The sequence below is a fragment of the Bombus fervidus genome, unplaced genomic scaffold, assembly GCF_041682495.2.
Source record: "Bombus fervidus isolate BK054 unplaced genomic scaffold, iyBomFerv1 scaffold0137, whole genome shotgun sequence".
Classification (NCBI taxonomy): domain Eukaryota; kingdom Metazoa; phylum Arthropoda; class Insecta; order Hymenoptera; family Apidae; genus Bombus; species Bombus fervidus.
This window is the reverse complement of record NW_027212699.1, coordinates 17,501-22,500: the sequence shown is the minus strand read 5'-3', so window position 1 is coordinate 22,500 and position 5,000 is coordinate 17,501.

Sequence of the window (5,000 nt, the reverse complement as noted above, 5' to 3'; positions counted from 1 at the left end):
CGCTGCGTACGGCCTTAGATGGTCGTACGTAGCGATTTTTTTTCCTTTAAATCAATTTTCGTCGAGTGCGATTCAAAAGCAATACGCCGCTGGACTTTGTCGTTGGCATAAAAAAAAAAGCAATACGCCGCTGGACTTTGTCGTTTTCAAGCAAAAACCAATACTCCGCTGGAATCGACAATTTAATTCCAAACACAATTTCGCTACGTACGGCCGTCGATGCGAACGATGGTCGTACGTAGCGATTTTTTTTTCCTTTAAATCCAATAGAGATAACGTCTCGAGGGCGTGCCCGGGCGCCACTCCCCCCCCCCCAACCCCCCGCATCGCGGGTCAGCGCCGGGGTACGTACGATATTCTTAAGGTACGTACGTACGTACGTACGAACGACGACGATATTCGTACGGCGAGACGCGCGCTCGCTCCTCTTTTACTTTTCGTTCTCTCGTTTTTTCCTTCTTTCACCATCGACCAAACCGCTCTCGATCGATCCAAGAAACGAGACGAAAGTAACGAAAAATTAACGTAACGAAAATATACCGTGGACGTACGAAGTAACGGTCGCGATCGTTGCTCGCTCGCTGCGCTCGCTCGAACTTATACTAGCCCAACCCAAAACCGATCCCGCCAGTTTCTCCGATTTTAAGAGAAATCGAGGAACGAACGCGAAAAAGGGATTGGTTTTGGGTTGGGCTAGTTTTTTTTTCGAGCGAGCGCAGCGAGCGAGCAACGCTCGAGAGCCCGTCTGACTTTGAAAAATTTTCGTACCGAACGGTTATTTCCAGTTATTTCGCTTAAAAGCGTTGTGATGCGTATATATTTTTACATAAATGGGAATATCATGTATTCCTACGTCGGGATTAAGCGTTTATTTCGTCCCGAGAACTTTAAAAAAAATTTTTAAATCGAACCGTTTTTTCGAATTTTTTCGCTTAAAAGCGTTACAAGGTGCTAATATTTGTGCATAAATCGCTTTAAAATGACGTTTTACATCGGGATTAAGGGTTTATTTCGTCCCCGAAAGGTGCCGTAAAAAATTTACGATCGCGCCCGAGACGTTGGAACTTAGTCTCATTCTCGAGCGGTACGTTGGGACTTAGAAAAATTTTCGACCGAAAAGTTATTTCGAGTTATCTCGCTTAAAAGCGTTGTAAGGTGTGAATATTTTTATAGAAATCGTTATGGTTCGACGAATTCTAGTCGAACGTAACGATTTCGTTTTATTTTTTTAAAAATTGCCCCTTCCGGACCGACATGACCGGGCGGTTGGCACTTCGTCGATCCCCCGGCCGGTACGTAGGGACTTAGAAAAATTCCGGTCCAAAAAGTTATTTCGAGTTATTTCGCTAAAAAGCGTTACGAGGTATGAATATTTTTATATAAATGGGAATATTATGTATTTCTACGTCGGGATTAAGCGTTTATTTCGTCCCGAGAACGTTAAAAAAAAATTTTTAATCGAACCGTTTTTTCGAATTTTTTCGCTTAAAAGCGTTATAAGGTGCGAATATTCTTGCATAAATCGCTTTAGAATGACGTTTTACATCGGGATTAAGGGTTTATTTCGTCCCCGCAAGGTGCCGTAAAAAATTTACGATCGCGCCCGAGACGTTGGAACTTAGTCTCATTCTCGAGCGGTACGTAGGGACTTGGAAAAATTCCGGTCCAAAAAGTTATTTCGAGTTATTTCGCTTAAAAGCGTTATAAGGTATGAATATTTTTATAGAAATCGTTACGGTTCGACGAATTCTAGTCGAACGTAACGATTTCGTTTTATTTTTTTTAAAAATTGCCCCCTCCGGACCGACATGACCGGGAGGTTGGCACTTCGTCGATCCCCCGGCCGGGACGTAGGGACTTAGAAAAATTCCGGTCCAAAAAGTTATTTCGAGTTATTTCGCTAAAACGCGTTATGATGCGTATATATTTTTACATAAATAGCAATATTATGTATTTCTACGTCGGGATTAAGCGTTTATTTCGTCCCGAGAACTTTAAAAAAAAATTTTTAATCGAACCGTTTTTTCGAATTTTTTCGCTTAAAAGCGTTATAAGGTGCGAATATTCTTGCATAAATCGCTTTAAAATGACGTTTTACGTCGGGATTAAGCGTTTATTTCGTCGCTGGAAAGTTATATAAAAAAAGTACGAACTCGTCCGGGACGTTGGAACTTAGTCTCATTCTGGACCGGTACGTTGGGACTTAGAAAAATTTTCGACCGAAAAGTTTTTTCGAGTTATTTCGTTAAAAAGCGTTATGAGGTATGAATATTTTTATATAAATCGCTATATTATTATATTTTACGTCGGGATTAAACGTTTATTTGGTCCTGAAAACGTTAAAAAAAAATAGTGGACCGACGCGACTCGGCCCGTCGGACTTTGTCATACTCTCCACCGGTACGTAGGGACTTAGAAAAATTTTCGACCGAAAAGTTTTTTCGAGTTATTTCGCTTAAAAGTGTTATAAGGTATGAATATTTTTATATAAATCGCTATATTATTATATTTTACGTCGGGATTAAACGTTTATTTCGTCCCGAAAACGTTAAAAAAAAATTTTTAATCGAACCGTTTTTTCGAATTTTTTCGCTTAAAAGCGTTATAAGGTGCGAATATTCTTGCATAAATCGCTTTAAAATGACGTTTTACGTCGGTATTAAGCGTTTATTTCGTCGCTGAAAAGTTATATAAAAAAAGTATGATCGCGCCCGGGACGTTGGAACTTAGTCTCATTCTGGACCGGTACGTAGGGACTTAGAAAAATTTTCGACCGAAAAGTTTTTTCGAGTTATTTCGCTTAAAAGTGTTATAAGGTATGAATATTTTTATATAAATCGCTATATTATTGTATTTTACGTCGGGATTAAACGTTTATTTGGTCCCGAAAACGTTAAAAAAAAATAGTGGACCGACGCGACTCGGCCCGTCGGACTTTGTCATACTCTCCACCGGTACGTAGGGACTTAGAAAAATTTTCGACCGAAAAGTTTTTTCGAGTTATTTCGCTTAAAAGTGTTATAAGGTATGAATATTTTTATATAAATCGCTATATTATTATATTTTACGTCGGGATTAAACGTTTATTTCGTCCCGAAAACGTTAAAAAAAAATTTTTAATCGAACCGTTTTTTCGAATTTTTTCGCTTAAAAGCGTTATAAGGTGCGAATATTCTTGCATAAATCGCTTTAAAATGACTTTTTACGTCGGGATTAAGCGTTTATTTCGTCGCTGGAAAGTTATATAAAAAAAGTGCGAACTCGTCCGGGACGTTGGAACTTAGTCGCATTCTCGAGCGGTACGTAGGGACTTAGAAAAATTTCGGACCGAAAAGTTTTTTCGAGTTATTTCGTTAAAAAGCGTTATGAGGTATGAATATTTTTATATAAATCGCTATATTATTGTATTTTACGTCGGGATTAAACGTTTATTTCGTCCGTGGAAGGTTAAAAAAAAACGGACGGATACGACCGGGCCTTTGGAACTTTGTCTCATTCTGGACCGGTACGTTGGGACTTAGAAAAATTTCGGCCGGCGGAAAAGTCCGAAATACTTATTTCGAGTTATTTCGTTAAAAAGCGTTATAAGGTATAAATATTTTTGCGGAAACGGTTATATCTCTATTAAATACAACTGGATTAAACGTTTTTTCGAATTTTTTAAAAAATTTGTGTTCGACGAACTGACACGACTGCGATATTTGTTTAATTATTTCGTTAATTAACGTTGCAAGGTATATATTTTTTTGCATATTTCTCGTTGTTTCAACGTGTTCTAATCGATTAAGAACGTGGTTTTTGTCCGTATTCGTTAAAAGAGGTGGTTTACTGATGCGATTTTGAAAAAAAAAAAAAATTAAATTTTTCGATAAAAACTCGTTTAAAATATTAAAATAAGCGGTGCGTTAAAATATCTCGACGATAGGACGTTTTATAACGGTACTTTATTGGAACAAAGTGGTCGAGCGTTTCAGAGACTAAGTCCGACGGTACGTTGGGACTTAGAAAAATTTCGGCCGGCGGAAAAGTCCGAAAAGCTTATTTCGAGTTATTTCGTTAAAAAGCGTTATAAGGTATAAATATTTTTGCAGAAACGGTTATATCTCTATTAAATACAACTGGATTAAACGTTTTTTTCGAATTTTTTAAAAAATTAGTGTCCGTCGAACTGACACGACTGCGATATTTGTTTAATTTTTTCGTTAATTAACGTTGCAAGGTATATATTTTTTTGCATATTTCTCGTTGTTTTAACGTGTTCTAATCGATTAAGAACGTGGTTTTTGTCCGTATTCGTTAAAAGAGGTGGTTTACTGATGCGATTTTGAAAAAAAAAAAAAAATTAAATTTTTCGATAAAAACTCGTTTGAAATATTAAAATAAGCGGTGCGTTAAAATATCTCGACGATAGGATGTTTTCTAAGGGTAGTTTATTCGAAAAAAGTGGTCGAGCGTTTCAGAGACTAAGTCCGACGGTACGCTCTAACGGAGGTTTTACATGGTAAGCGCCCGGCCGCTGGCCCGGCCGGCGCCGACCGTCCGGCCGGCGCTTTGGTATCTATAAGAGACACGTCGAGTCGGACGGTCCGGACGGAACAGCGTCGAGCGCGTGGCTATTCTACGGCCTCGGTTGAGAATTCAGTCACCGCTCCTCGAGTCTTAGTGAACTTTTTTGCTATTTCTCGACTGTTCCTTCGTTCTCGTATCGACTCTTTCTCTACACTGCTGCGCCGCGGGTCGCTGTCCTGGACGTAATGACCAAATAACGTGGCAAGGTTCCCCTTAGTCGGGAAGCTGGATCCTGTATGCTCGCACTAACTTTAAAAAAAGTTAGGGCAGTGTGCTTGTTACTAACTGAGTATCAATTCATGCTGGTTCGGCAGAGACCGTTCCAAAACTTATGTTATAGCGTACGCAGTACGTTTTAAACATACGAAAGGCTAATGGGGAGCGTACTACCTTTTAGGAAGTGCGTTCTTTCTGATTGGAGAATATCAAAA